Genomic DNA, 22,214 nt, shown 5'->3' with positions numbered 1-22,214 from the left:
GGGATGCAGTGAGTGTGGGAAACGAGATGAAGTGACTGCGTGAAATGGGATGCAGTGACTGCGTGAAATGGGATGCAGTGACTGCGTGAAATGGGATGCAGTGACTGCGGGAAATGGGATGCACTGACTGTGGGAAATGGGATGCAGTGAGTGTGGGAAATGACATGAAGTGACTGTGTGAAATGTGATGCTGTGACTGCGTGAAATGGGATGCAGTGACTGTGGGATATGGGATGCAGTGACTGAGTGAAATGGGATGCAGTGACTGTGGGAAATGGGATGCAGTGACTGAGTGAAATGAGCTCCAATGACTGTGTGAAGTGTGATGCAGTGTCTGAAGGAAATGGGATGCAGAGACGGAGTGAAATGGGATGCAGTAACTGAGGGAAATGGGAAGCAGTGACTGAGGAAAAGGGATACAGTGACTGAGTGAAATTCGATGCAGTGACTCCGTGAAATGGGATGCAGTGAGTGAGGGAAATGCGATGCAGTGACAGATTGGAATGTGCTGCATTGTCTGTTAAATGGGCTGCAGGGACTGTGGGAACTGGGATGCACTGACTGAGGGGAATGGGATGCAGTGACTGAGTGAATTGGGATGCAGTAACTGAGTGAACTGGGATGCAGTGACTGAGTGAACTGGGATGCAGTGACCGAGTGAACTGGGATGCAGTGACTGAGTGAACGGGGATGCAGTGACTGAGTGACCTGGGATGCAGTGACTGTGGGGAATGGGATGCAGTGACTGAGTGAACTGGGATGCAGTGACCGAGTGAAATGGGATGCAGTGACTGAGTGAACTGGGATGCAGTGACTGAGTGAACTGGGACGCAGTGACTGAGTGAACGGGGATGCAGTGACTGTTAAATTGGCTGCAGGGACTGTGGGAAATGGGATGCACTGGCTGAGGGGAATAGGATGCAGTGACTGAGGGTAATGGGATGCAGTGACTGAGGGTAATGGGATGCGGTGACTGAGGGGAATGGGATGCAGTGACTGAGGGGAATGGGATGCAGTGACTGACGGGAATGGGATGCAGTGACTAAATGAAATGGGATGCGGTCACTGTCGGAAATGGCATGCTGTGACTGAGGTTAATGGGATGCAGTGACTGAGGGGAATGCGATGCAGTGACTGAGGGAAATGGGATGCAGTGTCTGAGTGAAATGGAATGCAGTGACTGATGGAAATGGGATGCAGTGACTGAGTGAAATGGGATGCAGTGACTGAGTGAAATGGGATGCAGTGACTGAGGGAAATGGGATGCAGTTACTGAGGGAAATAGGATGCAGTGACTTTTGGAAATGGGATGCAGTGAGTGATGGCAATGGGATGCAGTGACTGAATGAAATGGGATGCAGTGACTGAGTGAAATGTGATGCGTCGACTGATGGCAAGGAGATGCCGTCACTGTGGGAAGTGGCATGCAGTGACTGAGTGAAATGGGAAGCTGTGAATGAGTGAAATGGGAAGCTGTGAATGAGTGAAATGGGCTGCAGTGACTGAGGGAAAGGAGATGCAGTGACTGATGGAAAGGGGATGCAGTGACTGATGGAAATGGGATGCAGTGACAGATGGAAATTGAAGGCAGTGAGAGAGTGAAATTGGATGCAATGACTGTGGGAAATGGGATGCTGCGACTGAGTGAAATGGGATGCTGTGACTGTGTGGAATTGGGTGTGGTGATTGATGGAAATACATTCACTGTCTCAGTTGAATAGGATTCACTGTCTCCGTTAAATGGGATGCAGTGACTGAGTGAAAGGGGATGCAGTAACTGAGTGAAATGGGATGCAGTGACTGAGGGAAATGGGATGCCGTGACTGAGGGAAATGGGATGCCGTGACTGAGGGAAATGGGATGCCGTGACTGAGGGAAATGGGATGCCGTGACTGAGGGAAATGGCATGCCGTGACTGAGTGAAATGGGATGCAGTGACAGATGGAAATTGAATGCAGTGAGAGAGTGAAATTGGATGCAATGACTGTTGGAAATGGGATGTAGTGACTGAGAGAAATGGGATGCAGTGACTGTGGGAAACGGGATGCAGTGACTGCGGGAAATGGGATGCAGTGTCTGCGTGAAATGGGATGCAGTGTCTGCGTGAAATGGGATGCAGTGACTGTGGGAAATGGGATGCAGTGACTGAGTGAAATGAGCTCCAATGACTGTGTGAAGTGTGATGCAGTGTCTGAAGGAAATGGGATGCAGAGACGGAGTGAAATGGGATGCAGTAACTGAGGGAAATGGGAAGCAGTGACTGAGGAAAAGGGATACAGTGACTGAGTGAAATTCGATGCAGTGACTCCGTGAAATGGGATGCAGTGAGTGAGGGAAATGCGATGCAGTGACAGATTGGAATGTGCTGCATTGTCTGTTAAATGGGCTGCAGGGACTGTGGGAACTGGGATGCACTGACTGAGGGGAATGGGATGCAGTGACTGAGTGAATTGGGATGCAGTAACTGAGTGAACTGGGATGCAGTGACTGAGTGAACTGGGATGCAGTGACCGAGTGAACTGGGATGCAGTGACTGAGTGAACGGGGATGCAGTGACTGAGTGACCTGGGATGCAGTGACTGTGGGGAATGGGATGCAGTGACTGAGTGAACTGGGATGCAGTGACCGAGTGAAATGGGATGCAGTGACTGAGTGAACTGGGATGCAGTGACTGAGTGAACTGGGACGCAGTGACTGAGTGAACGGGGATGCAGTGACTGTTAAATTGGCTGCAGGGACTGTGGGAAATGGGATGCACTGGCTGAGGGGAATAGGATGCAGTGACTGAGGGTAATGGGATGCAGTGACTGAGGGTAATGGGATGCGGTGACTGAGGGGAATGGGATGCAGTGACTGAGGGGAATGGGATGCAGTGACTGACGGGAATGGGATGCAGTGACTAAATGAAATGGGATGCGGTCACTGTCGGAAATGGCATGCTGTGACTGAGGTTAATGGGATGCAGTGACTGAGGGGAATGCGATGCAGTGACTGAGGGAAATGGGATGCAGTGTCTGAGTGAAATGGAATGCAGTGACTGATGGAAATGGGATGCAGTGACTGAGTGAAATGGGATGCAGTGACTGAGTGAAATGGGATGCAGTGACTGAGGGAAATGGGATGCAGTTACTGAGGGAAATAGGATGCAGTGACTTTTGGAAATGGGATGCAGTGAGTGATGGCAATGGGATGCAGTGACTGAATGAAATGGGATGCAGTGACTGAGTGAAATGTGATGCGTCGACTGATGGCAAGGAGATGCCGTCACTGTGGGAAGTGGCATGCAGTGACTGAGTGAAATGGGAAGCTGTGAATGAGTGAAATGGGAAGCTGTGAATGAGTGAAATGGGCTGCAGTGACTGAGGGAAAGGAGATGCAGTGACTGATGGAAAGGGGATGCAGTGACTGATGGAAATGGGATGCAGTGACAGATGGAAATTGAAGGCAGTGAGAGAGTGAAATTGGATGCAATGACTGTGGGAAATGGGATGCTGCGACTGAGTGAAATGGGATGCTGTGACTGTGTGGAATTGGGTGTGGTGATTGATGGAAATACATTCACTGTCTCAGTTGAATAGGATTCACTGTCTCCGTTAAATGGGATGCAGTGACTGAGTGAAAGGGGATGCAGTAACTGAGTGAAATGGGATGCAGTGACTGAGGGAAATGGGATGCCGTGACTGAGGGAAATGGGATGCCGTGACTGAGGGAAATGGGATGCCGTGACTGAGGGAAATGGGATGCCGTGACTGAGGGAAATGGCATGCCGTGACTGAGTGAAATGGGATGCAGTGACAGATGGAAATTGAATGCAGTGAGAGAGTGAAATTGGATGCAATGACTGTTGGAAATGGGATGTAGTGACTGAGAGAAATGGGATGCAGTGACTGTGGGAAACGGGATGCAGTGACTGCGGGAAATGGGATGCAGTGTCTGCGTGAAATGGGATGCAGTGTCTGCGTGAAATGGGATGCTGTGACTGTGGGAAATGGGATGCACTGACTGTGGGAAATGGGATGCAGTGAATGAGTGAAGTGAGATGCAATGACTGTGTGAAGTGGGATGCAGTGTCTGAAGGAAATGGGTAGCAGTGACTGAGGGAAATGGGATGCAGTGACTGAGGGAAATGGGAAGCAGTGACTGAGGGAAATGGGATGCACTGACTGAGGTAAAAAGGATGCAGTGACTGAGTGAAATTCGATGCAGTGACTCCGTGAAATGGGTTGCAGTGAGTGAGGGAAATGCGATGCAGTGACAGATTGGAATGCGATGCATTGACTGTTAAATGGGCTGCAGGGACTGTGGGAAATGGGATGCACTGACTGAGGGGAATGGGATGCAGGGACTGTGGGAGATGGCATGCTGTGACTGAGCGTAATGTGATGCAGTGACTGATGGAAATGGGATGCAGTGACTGAGTGAAATGGGATGCAGTGACTGATGGAAATGGGATGCAGTGACTGAGTGAAATGGGATGCAGTGAGTGAGTGAAATGGGATGCAGAGAGTGAGTGAAATGGGATGCACTGACTGAGGGAAATGGGATGCACTGACTGAGGGAAATGGGATGCACTGACTGAGGGAAATGGGATGCAGTGACTGAGGGAAAGGAGATGCAGTGACTGAGTGAAATAGGAGGCAGTGACTGACTGAATTTGGGAGGCAGTGACTGACTGAATTTGGGAGGCAGTGACTGACTGAATTTGGGAGGCAGTGACTGACTGAATTTGGGAGGCAGTGACTGACTGAATTTGGGAGGCAGTGACTGACTGAATTTGGGAGGCAGTGACTGAGTGAAGTGGGAGGCAGTGACTGAGTGAAGTGGGAGGCAGTGACTGAGTGAAGTGGGAGGCAGTGACTGAGTTCAGTGGGAGGCAGTGACTGAGTTCAGTGGGAGGCAGTGACTGAGTTCAGTGGGAGGCAGTGACTGAGTGAAGTGGGAGGCAGTGACTGAGTGAAGTGGGAGGCAGTGACTGAGTGAAGTGGGATGAAGTGACTGTGTGAAATGTGATGCTGTGACTGTGTGAAATGGGATGAAGTGACTGTGGGATATGGGATGCAGTGACTGAGGGAAATAGGAAGCAGTGACTGAGGTAAAAGGGATACAGTGACTGAGTGAAATTCGATGCAGTGACTCCGTGAAATGGGATGCAGTGAGTGAGGGAAATGCGATGCAGTGACAGATTGGAATGTGCTGCATTGTCTGTTAAATGGGCTGCAGGGACTGTGGGAAATGGGATGCACTGACTGAGGGGAATGGGATGCAGTGACTGAGTGAATTGGGATGCAGTAACTGAGTGAACTGGGATGCAGTGACTGAGTGAACCTGGATGCAGTGACTGAGTGAACCTGGATGCAGTGACTGAGTGAACTGGGATGCAGTGACTGAGTGAACTGGGATGCAGTGACTGAGTGAACGGGGATGCAGTAACTGAGTGACCTGGGATGCAGTGACTGTTAAATGGGCTGCAAGGACTGTGGGAAATGGGATGCAGTGACTGAGGGGAATGGGATGCAGTGACTGAGTGAACTGGGATGCAGTGACTGAGTGAACTGGGATGCAGTGACTGAGTGAACGGGGATGCAGTGACTGAGTGAACGGGGATGCAGTGTCTGTTAAATTGGCTGCAGGGACTGTGGGAAATGGGATGCACTGGCTGAGGGGATTGGGATGCAGTGACTGAGGGTAATGGGATGCAGTGACTGAGGGTAATGGGATGCAGTGACTGAGGGAACTGGAATACAGTGTCTGATTGAACTGGGATGCAGTGACTGACGGGAATGGGATGCAGTGACTGAGGGAAATGGGATGCACTGACTGAGTGAAATGGGATGCACTGACTGAGTGAAATGGGATGCAGTGACTGAGGGTAATGGGATGCAGTGACTGAGGGTAATGGGATGCAGTGACTGAGGTTAATGGGATGCTGTGGCTGAGCGAAAAGGGATGCAGTGGCTGAGTGAAAAGGGATGCAGTGGCTGAGTGAAAAGGGATGCAGTGGCTGAGTGAAAAGGGATGCAGTGGCTGAGTGAAAAGGGATGCAGTGGCTGAGTGAAAAGGGTTGCAGTGGCTGAGTGAAAAGGGATGCAGTGGCTGAGTGAAATGGGATGCATTGACTGACTGAATTGGGAGGGAGTGACTGAAATGGGATGCAGTGACTGAGGGAAATGGGAGGCAGTGACTGACTGAAATGAGAGGGAGTGACTGAAATGGGAGGGAGTGACTGACTGGAATGGGAGGGAGTGACGGACTGAAATGCGAGGCAGTGACTGAGTGAAATGGGATGCAGTCACCGAGGGAAATGGGATGTAGTGACTGAATGAAATGGGGTGCAGTGGCTGAGTGAAATGAGATGCAGTGACTGATGGAAAAGGGATGCAATGACTGATGGAAAGGGGATGCAGTGACCTAGGGAAATGAAATGCAGTGACTGAGGGAAATGAGACGCAGTGACTGAGTGAAATGGCAGGCAGTGACTGAGTGAAATGGGATGCAGTGAATGAGGGAAATGGGATGCAGTGACTGAAGTTAATGTGATGCAGTGACTCTGGGAAAGGAGATGCAGTGACTGAGTGAAATGGGATGCAGTGACTGCATGAAATGTGATGCAGTGACTGAGTGAAATGGGATCCACTGACTGAGTGAAATGGGATGCCGTGACTGTGTGAAATGGGTTGCAGTGACTGTCAGAAATGGTTTGCAGTGACTGAGGGAAATGGGACGCAGTGACTGAGTGTAATGGGAAACACTGACTGAGTGAACTGGGACGCAGTGACTGAGGGAAATTGGAAGCAGAGACTGAGTGTAATGGGACGCAGTGACTCTGGCGACATGGGATGCAGTGAGTGTCTGAAATGGGAGGGTGTGACTCACTGAAATGGGAGGGTGTGACTCACTGAAATGGGAGGGTGTGATTCACTGAAATGGGAGGCAGTGACTGAGTGAAATGGGATGCAGTCACTGAGTGAAATGGGATGATGTGACCGTGGGAAATGGGAGGCAGTGACTGAGGGTAATGGGAGGCAGTGACTGAGTGAAATGGGGTGCAGTGACTGAGTGAAATGGGATGCAGTGACTGAGTGAAATGGGATGCAGTGACTGACATACTGGGAAGGAGTGAATGAGGTAATAGGGATGCAGTGCCTGACGGGCCTTGGGGTGCAGTGACTGAGTGAAGTGGGATGCAGTGACTGAGGGAAATGGGATGCAGTGACTGTGGGAAGTGGGATGCAGTGACTGAGGGAAGTGGGATGTAGTGACTAATGGAATTGGCGTGCAGTGACCGCATCAGATTTGGTACTGGGTCATGAGCCTGGCCAGGTGTTAGATTTGGAAGTAGGTGATCACCTTGGTGATAGCGATCACAATTCTGAGATAATAAAATGCCAACCTCAGCGATCACAATTCTGTTATGTTTACTTTAGTGATGGAAAGGTACAGGTGTACACCACTGGGCACGAGTTATATCTGGGGGAAAGGCAATTACGATGAGATTTGGCAAGATTTTGGGAGCATAGGATGGGGAAGGAAACTGCAAGGGATGGGCACAATAGAAATGTAGAGCTTATTCAAGGAAAAGTTCCTGTGTGTCCTAGATAAGTATGTACCTGTCAGGCCGGGAGGAAGCTGCAGAGCGCGGGAGCCGTGGTTTACGAAGGAAGTGGAATCTCTGGTCAAGAGGAAGCAGAAGGCTTCTGTTACTGTAAGATGTGAATGCTCAGTTAGGGTGCTTGAGGGTTACAAGGTAGCCAGGAAAGACCGAAAGAGAGAGCTCAGAAGAGCCAGGAGGAGACTTGAGAAGTTGTTGGCGGTTAGGATCAGGGTAAACCGTAAGGTTTTCTATCGGTATTTATGAGAAAAGTAAGATTAGGCCCAATCAAGGATAGTAGTGGGAAGTTGTGTGTGGAGTCAGATGAGATAGGGGAAGCGCTAAATGAATATTTTTCAACAGTATTCACTCTAGAAAAGGACAATGTTGTCGAGGAGAATACAGAGATACAGGCGACTGGACGAGGTGGGATTGAGGTTCACAAGGAAGAGGTATTTGAAATCCTACAGAGGGTGAAGATAGCTATGACCCCTGGGCCGGATGGGATTTCTCCTCGGATCCTCGGGGAATCCAGGGAGGAGATTGCCGAGCCTTTGGCATTGATCTTCAACTCGTCATTGTCTGCAGGAATAGTGCCAGATGACTGGAGGATAGCAATTGTGGTTCTCCTGTTCAAGAAGGGGAGTAGAGACAAACCTGGTAATTATCGGCCAGTGAGCCTTACCTCAGTTGTTGGTGAAGTGTTGGAAAAGGTTCTAAGGGACAGGATTTATAATCATCTAGAAAAGAATAAATTGATTAGGGATAGTCAGCACAGTTTTGTGAAGGGTAGGTCGTGCCTCACAAACCTTATTGAGTTCTTTGAGAAGGTGACCAAACAGGTAGATGAGAGTAAACCGGTTGATGTGGAGTATATGGATTTCAGCAAGGCGTTCGATAAGGTTCCCCAAAACAGACTATTGTACAAAATGCAGAGGAATGGAATTGTGGGAGATATAGCAGTTTGGATCAGAAATTGGCCTGCTGAAAGAAGACAGAGGGTGGTAGTTGATGGGAAACGTTCATCCTGGAGACCAGTTTCTGGTGGTACCGCAAGGGTCGGTGTTGGGTCCACTGCTGTTTGTCATTTTTATAAATGGCCTGGATGAGGGCAGTGAAGGATGGGTTAGTAAATTTGCAGACGACACTAAGATAGGTGGAGTTGTGGGTAGTGACAAAGGATTGGTTGCAGAGAGACATAGATAAGCTGCAGAGCTGGGCTGAGAGGTGGCAAATGGAGTTTAATGCAGACAAGTGTGAGGTGATGCACTTCGGCAGGAGTAACCAGAAGGCAAAGTACAGGGCTAATGGTAAGATTCTTAGTAGTATAGATGAGCAGAGAGATCTCGGTGTCCATGAACACAGATCCTTGAAAGTTGCCACCCAGGTTGACAGGGCTGTTAAGAAGGCATACAGTGTTTTAGCTTTGATTAATAGAGGGATCGAGTTCCAGAACCGAGAGGTTATGGTGAAGCTGTACAAAACTCTGGTGCGGCCGCACTTGGAGTATTGTATACAGTTCTGGTCACCGCATTATAAGAAGGATGTGGAAGCTTTGGAAAGGGTGCAGAGGAGATTTACGAGGATGTTGCCTGGTATGGAGGGAAGGTCTTAGGAGGAATGGCTGAGGGACATGAGGCTGTCTTCATTAGGGAGAAGAAGGTTGAGAGGTGACTTAATTGAAACATATAAAATAATCAGAGGGTGAGATAGGGTGGATAGGGAGAGCCTTTTTCCGAGGATGGTGACGGCGAGCACAAGGGGGCAAAGCTTTAAATTGAGGGGTGAAAAATACAGGACAGATGTCAGAGGTAGTTTCTTTACTCAGACAGTAGTAAGGGAATGGAACGCTTTGCCTGCAACGGTAGTAGATTCGCCAACTTCAGGTACATTTAAGTGGTCATTGGACAAGCATATGGACGTACATGGAATAGTGCAGGTTAGATGGGCTTGAGATCGGCATGACAGGTCAGCACAAGATCGAGGGCCGAAGGGCCTGTACTGTGCTGTAATGTTCTATGTTCTATCTTCTATGGCTAGCGCTCCGTGTGTTTTAACTTCCCGACTGGACTACTGTGAGGAACCTTCTTGAACGCCTTACTGAAACCCATATATGTCCATGTTTCTGCCTTAATCAATGCTCTTCATTACTACTTTAAAAAACTCAATCAAATTACATGATTTATGATTTCCTGTGCACATGTGTCCTCGGATCCCATGGACTCTTTCCTGTTCTAACAGTCTTCAAATGGGGAATCTTGTCAAAAGCTCTGCTGAAGCCCAAGTAGACTGTATCAAATGCATTGCCCTCATCCACACACCCAGTTAGCTCTTCAGTCATAGATTCATAGAGTCATACAGCACAGAATCAGGACCCTCACTCCTAATCATCTGGACTGATCAGGTGTCCCAAACTTAACCGGTCCCATTTGCCTGCGTTTGGTATCCGTCTAAACCTTTCCTCATTGTGTACCTGTCCAAATGTCTTTTAAATACAGAAATTTTATCTGCCTCTACCACGTCTGTTGGCAGCTCATTGCATTCACGCACCACCCTCTGTGTGGGAAAAGTTGCCTGTCGGGTCACTTTTAAATCTTTCCCCTTTCACATTTGAACCTACTCCCTTCTAGCTTTGGACTCCCCTACCTTGGTTATTCCCCTTATCAATGCCCATCATGATTTTTTACACCTCTGGAAGTCACCCCTTCGTCTCCGATACTCCAGGGAAAAAGTCCGAGCCTATCCACCACTCCTCGTAAACCCTCCAGTCCCGGCAATGACCTTTTGTAATTATTTTTGCACTCAGTATAGTTTAACAGCATTCTTCCTACGGCAGGATAACCAGAATTCACTGAAGTATTATGACATAGAACATAGAACATTACAGCGCAGTACAGCCCCTTCGGCCCTCGATGTTGCGCCGACCTGTGAATCCAACCTGAAGCCCATCTAACCAACACTATTCCATTACCATCCATATATTTAGCAATGTTCATTTAAATGCCCTTAAACTTGGCAATCTACTCCTGTTGCAGGCAGGGCATTCTGCACCCATACTACTCTCTGAATAAAGAACCTCCCTCTGACTTCTGTCCCATATCTGTCTCCCCTCAATTTAAACCTATCTCCACTCGTGCTCACCATCACCATCGAGGAAAAAGACTATCGCTGTCCACCCTATCTAATCCTCTGATCATCTTGTATGTCTCTATTAAGTTGCCTCTTCACCTTCTTCTGACAAAAACAGCCTCAAGTCCCGAAGCTTTTCCTCATAAGACCTTCCTTCCACACCAGACAAGATCCTAATAAAACCCCTCCAAATCCTTCCGATAATGTGGCGATCAGAACTGTACGCAGTAGTCCAAGCGCGGCCACACCAGTGTTTTGTACAGCTGCAACATGACCTCATGGCTCCGAAACTCAATCTCTGTACCAATAAAACCTAACACGCCGTACGCCTTCTGAACAAGCCTATCAATCTGCGTGGCAACTTTCAGGGATCTACGCACATGGACACCGAGATCTCGCTGCTCATCCACACCACCAAGATTCTGGGCAGCACAGTGGCTCAGTGGTTCGCACTGCAGCCTCGGGCAATTGTCTGTGCGAAGTTTGCACGTTCTCCCCGTGTCTGCTTGCATTTCCTCCTGGTGATCCGGTTAAGGCGGATAAGGGAGGGGAGGGGCACATGTGTCTGGTGGCGGCATCCTGCTGGTGGTGGTGGAAATGGTGCCTGAGGTTGGTATGGATGTGGGCATGTGGGTTGATAGGTAAGGTCAAGTGGAACCTGATTGCTATCTTGGGAGGGAAGAGAAAAGGTGAGGGCAAAAGTGCTGGGTTGGACACAGTTGAGGGCCCTGTCGACCACGGAGCCGGAGAATCCTCAGTTGAGGAAGAAGATGGACATTTTGGAGGCTCCCTTGTTGATGTTGGCCTCATGAGAACATGTTCGATGGAGATGGAGGAAGTGAGATAAGAGGTTGGAGTCTTTACAGAAAGTGGGGTGTGAGGATATATAGACCAGGTAGCTGTGAGAGTCAGAGAGTTTGTAATGGATATTAGTGCGAAGCCTACCCCCAGGAATGGAAGCAGAAATGTTGAGGAAGGGAAGGGTGGAATCAGAGGTAGAGCAGGTGAAAGTGAGGGCAGGATGGAAATTGGAGGCGAAGTTGATGAAGTTTTCCAATTTCAGACAAGAGAGAGAAGCAGCCGGATGATATCATTGATGTATCGGAGAAAGTGTCGTGGGTGGGAATGTTCCACGTACCCCGTGAAGAGACAGGTTTAACTCGGGCCCACGCAGGTGCCCGGAGCTGCGCCTCTTACCCGAAGCAAATGAGAGGAGTTAAACAACAAGTTGTTGAGGGTGAGGATGAGGGCGACCAAGTGGAGGAGGGTGGTGGTGGGAGGGGAATGTTCAGGTCTTTGCTCCAAGAAGAAGAGGACAGCCCTAAGAACCTCCTGGTGGGGAATGGATGTGTAAAGGAATTACACGTTCATGGTAAAGAGGACGCAGCTGGAACCGGCAAACTGATGTTTTTAAAACTGCGTAAAATGTCAGAGTATTTCTGGATGTACGTGGGCAGTGCTTGGACCAGGGGACAGAAGATTGAGTCAAGGTCAGAAGAGATGAGTTCTTTGGGGCAGGAACAGGCTGAAACAATGGGTCTGCCAGGACAGTCTCATTTGTGGATTTTTAGGGGGACGTAGGAGCCACCTGTGGGGAGCTGTGGCCTTTCAGCTTGGAAACAGAGGGGGAAGATCACCGGATAGACCAAGATCAGTTACTGTAGTAGATACAATGGCCCGGTGCGGTCATGGTCCAGGAGAAGTCGGAGGAGGTATCTGAGAGCTGGCGCTCAGCCTCTGCAAGGTAGACTTCAGCTCACCAGACCACAACAGCACCACCTTATCGGCAGGCTTAATAACAAAGTCAGGGTGAGATATGAGTGCATGGAGGGCAGTCAGTTGGGCAGGACGTAGGTTGGGTTTGGTGCAGGGAACAAGGAAATTGAGGTGATATCCCGTCGACAGTTCTCAATGAACAGATTGAGTGCACCTGCATCCCCACCTTCACAATTCTGCACTGAGGGTGTCTGCACTGAGGGGTGCCATTAACTGTATATTTTTCCGTAATAGTTGATTTCCCAAAGTGGAGCATCTCACATTTAATGGATTAAAATCCACTTGCCGTTTCTGCAACTGATCTGTATCCTTTTATGACGTCTACACTCATCACGATTCTCCCAATCATTCCATTGTCTGCAAACTTGCAAACCCATCCATCTATATTTTCACCTCAGTCATTTTGTATAGACCACAAACAGCAGAGGTCCCAGCACAGATCCCTGCGGAACACCAATCGTCCTGGATCTACAGCCTGAAAAGCACCATTCCACCTCTTGCCTCTGTCTTCTCTGGGCAAGCCAGTTGTGAATCCAAGCATCCAAGCCACCATGGACTCGGTGCATCTTAATTTTCTGGATGATCCTATCATGAGGCATCTTGTTGAAAGTATTGCTAAAATCCATGAAAACAATATCCACTGCTTTACCTTCATTGATCACATTCGTCACCTCCTCAAAAAATTCAGTCAAGTTAGTAAGACATGACCTGCCCTGCACAAAGCCATGCTGACTGTCCCTAATTGGGCTATGCTGTTCCAAATACAGATAAATACAAGAATTCTCTCCAATAGCTTCCAATGAACGATGAGAAACTCGCTCGTCGAGAGTTTCCTGGATTGACCCTATTTCCCTTCTTGAACAGAAGAAGAACATTTAGCAACTTGCTAATCCTCCAGTACCCCTCCAGTGGCTACCAAGGATACAAAGATATTGCTGAATGCCCCGACAATCTCCTCTCTCACCTCGCTGAAAAACCTTGAGTAGATACCATTGGGTCCTGAGGACTTATCCACCTTAATGCTCTTTCTTGATTTCAAAATGCTGTTGTCATATTCGCATGCTCCACACAAATCCCACTATCCTCCACACCCTTCGCCTGAGTGAATAGTGATGCACGGTACTCATTTAGGATCTTGCCCACATCCTCTGCTTCCAAACACAAGTTCCCTCCTTTATCCTGAATGGTCGTACCTTCTTGCTATTTATCCCCCTGTTTTAGATGTATGCACAGAATGCCTTGGGATTTCCTTCAACCCTCCTTGCCAAGGTCATTTGATCGCCTTTCTTTTTCTGCTTTCTTTATGTCAGCCCTGTTCGATTTTAGCTTCCTAAACCTGACATATTTTTGTTTTTCCCTTTTGACTAACTTCACAACCTCCCCAATTATCCAAGGGTCTTTTACCTTGCCATCCTTGTCCTTCCTCCTTCCTGATCCTCAACTCATAAGCAGGCCTTTAAACAATTCCCATATGGCAAATGTGACAGCTCCTCCCAATTAACACTCCCCAGCTCCTACCTAAAATTGATACAATTTACTCTCCCCCAAGGTCCTGACTTATACTTCTTCATAGCAATCTTAAAATTTAAGGAGTTGTGATCACTATTTCCAAAATGCTTTCCCACCCTTCTCACCAGTTACCTGACCAGGACAAAGTCCAGTATGGCCCATCTTCTATCCACATACTGTGTCAAGAAACTCTCTTGGATAGACTTAACAAATTCAGCCTCATTTAAACTATTGTTGCAATGGAGTCCCTGTCAATACCGGGGAGGTTAAATTCACTGACTGTGACAACTCAGACTTATTGCATCATTTCACAAGCTGCCTACATATTTGTTCCTCAGTGTGTCAGTGGCAAAAGGGGAGCAGGCTATTAGTTTAATCTGATCAGAGTGATTGTGTCTATCTTATTTTTGAACGCTACCTCTGTTGCCTCAGTGGGCAAGCCCTCCAGAATGTCCTTTCTAAGTACAGATGTAACATTTGCCACAGGTTAGGAGTGCACCTCCTTCTTTTATCTTCCCCTCTATCTTGACTAAAGCAATGAAACCCTGGAACATTGAGCACCCAGTCCTGTCTCTGTCTCAACCAACCCCCTGTAATAACCTCAACATCAGAGTCCCATGTACTGATCCAGGCTCTAAGCTCATCTGCCTTACCTGTAATACTCCTGGCAGTGAAATAAACATACTTCAGCTTGTTCGTGCCATCATGTTCATGTACCTGTCTCCGACTGCCATTCTTTTCTGATTTATTGGTCCTAGCATGTACCTGCCATCAATTCATCTACTTGCTGACCTGCTGCTCTGGTTCCCAGCTGCCTGCCAGTCTTTAAATCCTCCCAAGTAGCACGAGCAAACCTCCCTGAGAGGGTATTTGTTCCCGTTCAGTTTAGGTGCAACCCATCCCTCTTACACAGGTCACCCCTTGCCCAAGAAGCGGTCGCAATTATCCATGAACCTGAAAGCCTGCCCCCAGTACCAGCTCCTTCACCAATGCATTCATCTCACCTATCTTTCTCTGACTTAACTCACGAACATGTGGCACTCGTGGCAACCCATAAATTATTACCCTCTCGGTCCTGCCTTTCAGCCTCTTTGCTAACTCCTCGTACACAGTCCGCAGGATCTCATCCCCATCCCTCTTTCTACCTACGTCATTGGTACCAATGTGCACAATGGCCTCTGGCTGCTCACCCTCCCCCTTAAGAATTTCTTGCAACCACTCAGAGATGTCCTTGACCTTGGTACCAGGGAAGCAACACACAGCCCTGGTATCTCAAATGTGGCTACAGAAACTATGCCCCCAACGAATGAGTCTCCAACCACGATCACTCACTTGGATTTGCCTGACCCTGTCCCACAGCAGGGCGGTTTGTACCACGGACCTGGCTGCTGCTGATTATATAACCGTTCCAGTTTAGTTTTAGATCAGTGTTAACCTTGATTAAGTGGATAGCGAAGCACCTCAGTGGTCTACAGTACAGGAGAATTAAATTCTTAAGCTCACGGATTCTGTGAGAGTCAAAGACAAGCACTGAATTGTTCTTACCTCATTTCCAACACCTGGCCCATTGCCCTGCATGGCTTGGATAACACTTGCACATTTAAAAAAAATGTAAGGATGATGTGAGGGTAAGGACATGGAATTTTGTGATATGGTCATATTCTGTCTTGTTGGAGCTGATTGCTGCTTCGCACTTGTATGGTGCAAATGTTACTTATCCTTTCTCAGGCCAAGCCTGATCGTTGTCCAAGCCTCACTGTATTTTCTCATCGTTGACTTCACTGTTGGAAAAGTCATGAATTCTGCTGGACACCTGGACAATATTCAATGAACGTTCATGTCTCCACTTTGGTTCAAATGAAGACATGACTTCAACCAGTGCAGGTATCCAGTGAATGCCACTGACTCAATTTTCTATTCCTCTGCTGAACACCACATTCAATCAGAAGTTGCCTTGGTGGAAATGACAGATTGCAGTTTCCTTCCTTTTCAAGCTCAGGATCTCTGATCATATTTGTGGTAAATCCTGAATGAGGTTACGAGAAGTGTGGGCATGACGAAAAGTAAACTGAGCCTTAGTGTGCAACTGTTTGACAGCACTGTCATCCAGATGTTGCATTACTTTGCTGATGATTGAGAATACATTGAGGTCATAATTGGTCAGGACAATTTGTCTGCCGATTGCGTGATAGGTCATCTTTCTCTGAAATGTGAGTGTTGCAAGTGTTTAAACATGTACTGGAAAACATTTACTGTTGGTGTGGTGACCTTGGGGCACATTGTTCCAGTACAATTTGTGGGATGCTGCCAGGTGCCATGGCATTTGCAGTATCCGGAACATTCAGTCTTGTCATTGCATGAAATAATTTGAATTGCGTGTAAGTTAAGATCTGTGATGCCTCCTCAGGATGAGGGCAAGAAGATCATCCAGACTGGTGAATGGTTTCATCTGCTCCTTCACCTTTTGTTCATAACATCTTGTAATAACTGCCATGTAGCCTGATGAGAAACTAAAGCTCATCTTGATTCATTTGCATTCGAAGGTGCCTATTTTTCCCAAACAAAAGGACCCATCACTGAGCGGGAAGTATGGAGAATGTTACAGACATCAGTGGTGAGATAATGCTGGATCTTGACCAGCAAAACCATTGTTGTGTTGGTGAAATGCAAACAAAAATCTATATGATGTAAACTTTATTCTCAGCTAATCCCTTTCTCAAATGACAGATTGTGATGTCGGTTCCTGGAAAGCCTCCATTGTTGGAGGACGAGAAGCCGTATCCACTTGAAGCAGCACAGGCTTCTGCGATGACTGTGGAAACCACTGCTTATGCCTTGCTTCAAGCATTGTCAAGGAATGATATTGACTATGCAACACGGATTGCGAGGTGGCTAACGATGCAACAGAACTATGGTGGTGGATTTCACTCGACGCAGGTAAATGCTTGAGATCACAACAACAGGCATTCAGATATTTCCATTGATCATGTTACTAACTGGTGGTTGTTGCTGTTTGCAATCAAACTGGGCACTGCATTTTCATCTGCAGGTTTGGTGCATTGGCACAAATACCAGTTCTTCAATGGTGTTAATCCTTGGTTAAATTCTTACATGCACTTTGCCTGTGCATCAGTTTTCCTTTTGGCATTGTCCTTGAAAACTACCTGTTTCTGGAAACCTTCACTTACTTGTCATAGGATCATTGAGGGACAGCGTAATAGAGTGCTATGGCAATGGAACAGACCCTTCAGCAAATTGTATGTGCCCTCACAAGATGCAAGTCCCGAACTATTCTCATCACATTTCCCAGCTCTCGACCCAGAGCCTTGTATGCCTTGGCATTGCAAATGCCCAATCAAAGACTTGTTAAATGTTATCATGCTTTCTGCCTCTACCACCCACACAGTCGGTGCGTTCCACATTCTCACCACAGGTTGGGTGCAAAAACAAGTAAGCTTCCTCAAGAGATCGTAGGAACTTGCCAATGCTGGAGAATCTGAGAGAACAAGGTGTAGAACTGGATGAACACAGCGGGCCGAGCAGCATCAGAGAAGCAAGAAAGCTGACGTTTCGGGTCGAGACCCTTCTTCAAAAATGGGGGAGGAGAAGGGGATTCTGAAAAAAATAGGGAGAAGTGGGGAGGCAGATAGAAGATTGGTAAAGGAGAAGTTAGGTGAACTGTCCTGTGCTATCCACTCACTGTCCCCTGCTCCAGAATCATAGAATAAGAGAATTCTCCAGAATTAGACCATAAGGCCATGAGACATAGGAGTGGAGGTAAGGCCATTCGCCCCATCAAGTCCACTCCACCATTTAAATCATGGCTGATGGGCATTTTTACACCACTTCCCTGCACTCTCCGCGTAGCCCTTGATTCCTTTTGAGATCAAGAATTTGTCGATCTCTGCCTTGAAGGCGTCCAACATCCCGGCCTGCACTGCACTCTGCGGCAATGAATTCCACAAGCCCACCACTTTCTGCCTGAAGAAATGTCATCTGATTTCAGTTTTAAATTGAACCCCTCGAATTTTAAGGCTGTGCCCACGGGTCCTCGTCTCCCCTGCTAACGGAAACAACCTCCTAGCGTCCACCTCTTCTAAACCATACATTATCTTGTAAGTTTTTATCAGTTCTCCCCTCAACTTTCTAAACTGTAGTGAGTCCAATCCCAGGATCCTTAGCCATTCATCGTAGGTTAAGCCTACCATTCCAGGGATCATCTGTGTGAATTGAACAAGCACTTCATTCCATTGTGTCTGTAACCACTGAAGCCACACTAAGTTCACATTCGGCTCATGTTTTAGCAATAGGCCCGTTGCCTTGAGTGTTATTTCATTTTAAGTGCTGTACCAACCCTTTTTCTTTAATGTGAAAAGATTATCCACCACCTCAACTAAAGTCCCAGACAATGAATTCCAAACCCCCAGCACCTTCTGGGTGTCTTTTCTTTCCTGAAATTCCTTCTGAGCCTTTTAGCTTAAATGTATGTATCTCTTCCCCCCCGTCCCCCCGTCCCCCCGACCTCCTACCCCATGAATGGTCGTTCTGCTTCCCTCGCCGAGACCCATCAGAATGCAGACCATTTTTTCAGGACCTTCTTCAACCTTCCCTATTCGGAAGAAAACAAGCCAACCTTATCCAGATAAAACAGTGATGCTGCCTGGCCTGCAGTGTTCCTCCAGCTCCACGCTGTGTTATCTCAGACTCCAGCATTGACAGTTCCTGTTATCTCAAACTTATCCAGTTTCTCCATCGAGTTAAAATGCTTCACTCCCTCAGAACATCCTGATGAATGTCCTCCACACATGCTCAAATGCAATCACCTCTTTTCTATAATGAAGAGACCATTAGAACATAGAGCATTACAGCGCAGTACAGGCCGTTCGGCCCTCGATGTTGTGCCGACCTGTCATGCCGATCTGAAGCCCATCTAACCTACACTATTCCATGTATGTCCATGTGCTTATCCAATGACGACTTAAACGTACCGAAAGTTGGCGAATCTACTACCGTTGCAAGCAAAGCATTCCATTCCCTTACTACTCTCTGAGTAAAGAAACCGCAATGTCCAGTTTAGAATAACAAGCTCACAAGAGAGATGACCTGGTTTTAGATATCACTCGGGGCCACAGACTCAGAGACAAAGCAAGACGACTCTGCGATTTGATGTAGAAACTGCTGACACTCCGAAGCCTGCAGCCCTCCTCCAATTCTCAAGTCAGAAGTGTGTCAATGACGGTGCAGATCCAACAACACTGAAAACAATCTTGAGTCTAGGCCAAAGCAGCCCCTTGATTGGCACCGTATCCATTCTCTCCACAGCCAACTCCAAGAGACAATAATGTGTCCCTGTACAAGATGCACTGCCACATTTTTTACCCACTATTCTGACACACACCTTTCCAGACTAAGAAAACTCATCTTCAAGGGCAAGGACATCAGACATGGTAGCACTAACCCCAGTAAAAATCACCTCCAAGCTACTCACAAACTTATTTGGAAATGAATGGTTGTTACTGAGTCAATCTTCGTAATCTCTTTTGGAACAGCATTGTGGGTCTCTGTACAGCAACATGAAGCTGTTCAAGAAGTCAGTTCATGCTGGACAATCAGCAACAGCTATGTCTCATTAAAGAATAAATAAATCGGAAAGAAATCCATCTGAGAGTCACAGGCAAATGGGTACTTTTTTTGTTCACTCAGCAGATTGTGGGCTATCACCAATTTTGAAAATGACAAATGAAGCTTTTGTTTGGGTGGGTATTGACAGCAGCTGCCCCCAAAATAAAAAGAAAATGGGAACTGCAGATGCTGGAGAATCCAAGATAACAAAGTGTGGAGCTGGATGAACACAGCAGGCCAAGCAGCATCTCAGGAACACAAAAGCTGACATTTCGGGCAGAGACCCTTCATCAGAAAAGAGGGAGGAGGAGACAGTTCTGAAATAAACAGGGAGAGGGGGAAGGCAGATTGAAGATGGACAGAGGGGAAGATGGGTGCAGAGGAGACAGACGAGCAATAAGGAAGGAGAGGATCAAATATGAAGGTAGGCTAGCTAGTCATATTAGAAATCACAGTGAAAGCTTCTTCCAATACATAAGAAACAAACATGAGGCAAAAGTAGACACTGGGCCGCTCCAAATTGATGCTGGAAGGCTAGTGATGGGAGATAAGGAAGTAGCTGAAGGACTTAATAAGTACTTTGCGTCAGTCTTCACAGTGGAAGACATGAGTAGTATGCCAACACTTAGGGAGAGTCAGGGGGCAAAGTTGAGTACGGTAGGCATTACAAAAGAGAAAGTGCTAGAAAAGCTAAAAGGTCTAAAAATTGCTAAATCTCCTGGCCCCGAAGGGCTACATCCTAGAGTTCTGAGGAAGGTGGCTGAGGAAATAGCAGAGGCTTTGGATGTGATCTTTCAAAAGTCCCTGGAGTCAGGGTAAGTCCCAGATGATTGGAAAATTGATGTTGTAACCCCCTTGTTTAAGAAAGAATCAAGGCAAAAGATGGAAAATTACAGGCCGATTTACCTGACTTCGGTAGTTAATAAAATTCTTGAATCATTGTCAAGGATGAGATTTTGAAATTCCTGGAAGTGCAGGGTCAGATTAGAACAAGTCAGCATGGATGTAGTAAGGGGAGGTCATGCCTGCCAAACCTGTTAGAATTCTTTGAAGAGGTAACAAGTATGTTAGCCCAGGGAAACCCAGTGGATGTTATCTATCTAGACTTCCAAAAGGCCTTACGTAAGTGTCTCACGGGAGGCTGCTGAGCAAGGTGAGGGCCCATGGTGTTCGAGATGAGCTACTGGCTTGGATTGAGGATTGGCTGTCTGATAGAAGGCAGAGAGTTGGGATAAAAGGCTGTTTTTCGGCATGGCAACCGGTGACGATTGGTGTCGCAGGTTTCGGTGTCGGGGCCGCAGCTGTACACCTTACGTATTGATGATCTGGATGAAGGGACCGGGGTCATTCTGGCGAAGTTTTCCGATGATACGAAGATAGGTGGACAGGCAGGTGGTACTGAGGAGGTGGAGAAGTGGCAGAAAGAGTTAGACAGTTTAGGAGAGTGGTCCAGGAAATGGCTGATGAAATTCAATGTGGGGTTTTGCACTTTGGTAAAAAGAATACGGGCATGGACTATTTTCTAAATGGTGAGAAAATTCGTAAAGCTCAAGTACAAAGGAATCTAGAAGTGTTGGTCCAGGATTCTCTAAAGGTTAACTTGCAGGTAGAGTCCGTAATTAAGAAAGCGAATGTAATGTTGTCCTTTATCGCAAGAGGGTTGGAATATAAAAGCAGCGATGTGCTTCTGAGGCTTTATAAAGCTCTAGTTAGGCCCCATTTAGAATACCATGTCCAATTTTGAGCCCCACAGCTCAGAAAGGACATACTAGCCCTGGAGCGTGTCCAGCGGAGATTCACACGGATGATCCCTGGAGTGGTAGGTTTGACATATGATGAACGGCTAAGGATCCTGGGATTGTACTCATCAGAGTTTAGAAGGTTGAGGGGAGATCTAATAGAAACTTACAACATAATGTCTGCCTCGGAAGTGGTGGACGCTAGGAAGTTGTTTCCGTGAGGCCGGGAGACTAGGACCCGTGGGCACAGCCTTAAAATTAGAGGGGGTAAATTTGAAACGGAAATGAGATGACAATTGTAAAGCCAGAGAGTGGCGGGCTTGTGGAAATCATTGCCACGGAGTGCAGTCGGGGCCAGGACGTTGGATGCCTTCGAGGCAGAGATCGACTAATTCTTGATCTCACGAGGAATCAAGGGCAACGGGGAGAGTTCAGGGAAGTGGAGTTGAAATGCCCCTGAGCCATGATTTAAATGGTTGAGTGGACTTGATGGGCCGAATGGCCCTACTTCCACTCCGATGTCTTCTGGTCTTAAGTTAAAGGGGCGGACATGAAGCCAGTAGAGGTGAGTGTGGGTGTGGAGGTAGGGAGGGGTTAGGTCAGTCTGGGGAGGACGGACAGGTCAAGGGGGCGGGAAGAGGTTTGGAGGTCGGGAATGGGGGTTTGGCTTGAGCTGGGAGGAGGGGATCGGTCAGAGGAAGAACAGATTAGGGGACGAGCTGGGCTGGTTTTGGGATGCAGTGGTGGGAGGGGAGATTTTGGAGCTTGTGAAATCCACGTTGATAGCATTGGTCTGCAGAGCTCCCAAGGCTCAGTTAAGGAAGGACAATAAACACTGGTCAGTCAGTCAT

The 22,214-nt window shown here is 47.6% G+C and overlaps 1 long non-coding RNA gene across 1 annotated transcript in view; it reads left to right on the top strand.

The window, feature by feature from the left end:
• LOC132207772 (uncharacterized) overlaps positions 1 to 19,670 on the top strand; it is a 243,560-nt gene extending 223,890 nt beyond the window's left edge. The window contains exon 8 of the long non-coding RNA XR_009443800.1: positions 16,730 to 19,670. This is a non-coding gene — a long non-coding RNA (uncharacterized LOC132207772). The remainder of the gene's footprint in view (positions 1 to 16,729) is intronic.
• The last annotated feature ends 2,544 nt before the right edge of the window (positions 19,671 to 22,214 follow it).

This window comes from Stegostoma tigrinum, unplaced genomic scaffold, assembly GCF_030684315.1.
Source record: "Stegostoma tigrinum isolate sSteTig4 unplaced genomic scaffold, sSteTig4.hap1 scaffold_153, whole genome shotgun sequence".
Classification (NCBI taxonomy): domain Eukaryota; kingdom Metazoa; phylum Chordata; class Chondrichthyes; order Orectolobiformes; family Stegostomatidae; genus Stegostoma; species Stegostoma tigrinum.
This window is presented reverse-complemented; position numbering and strand designations above follow the sequence as displayed.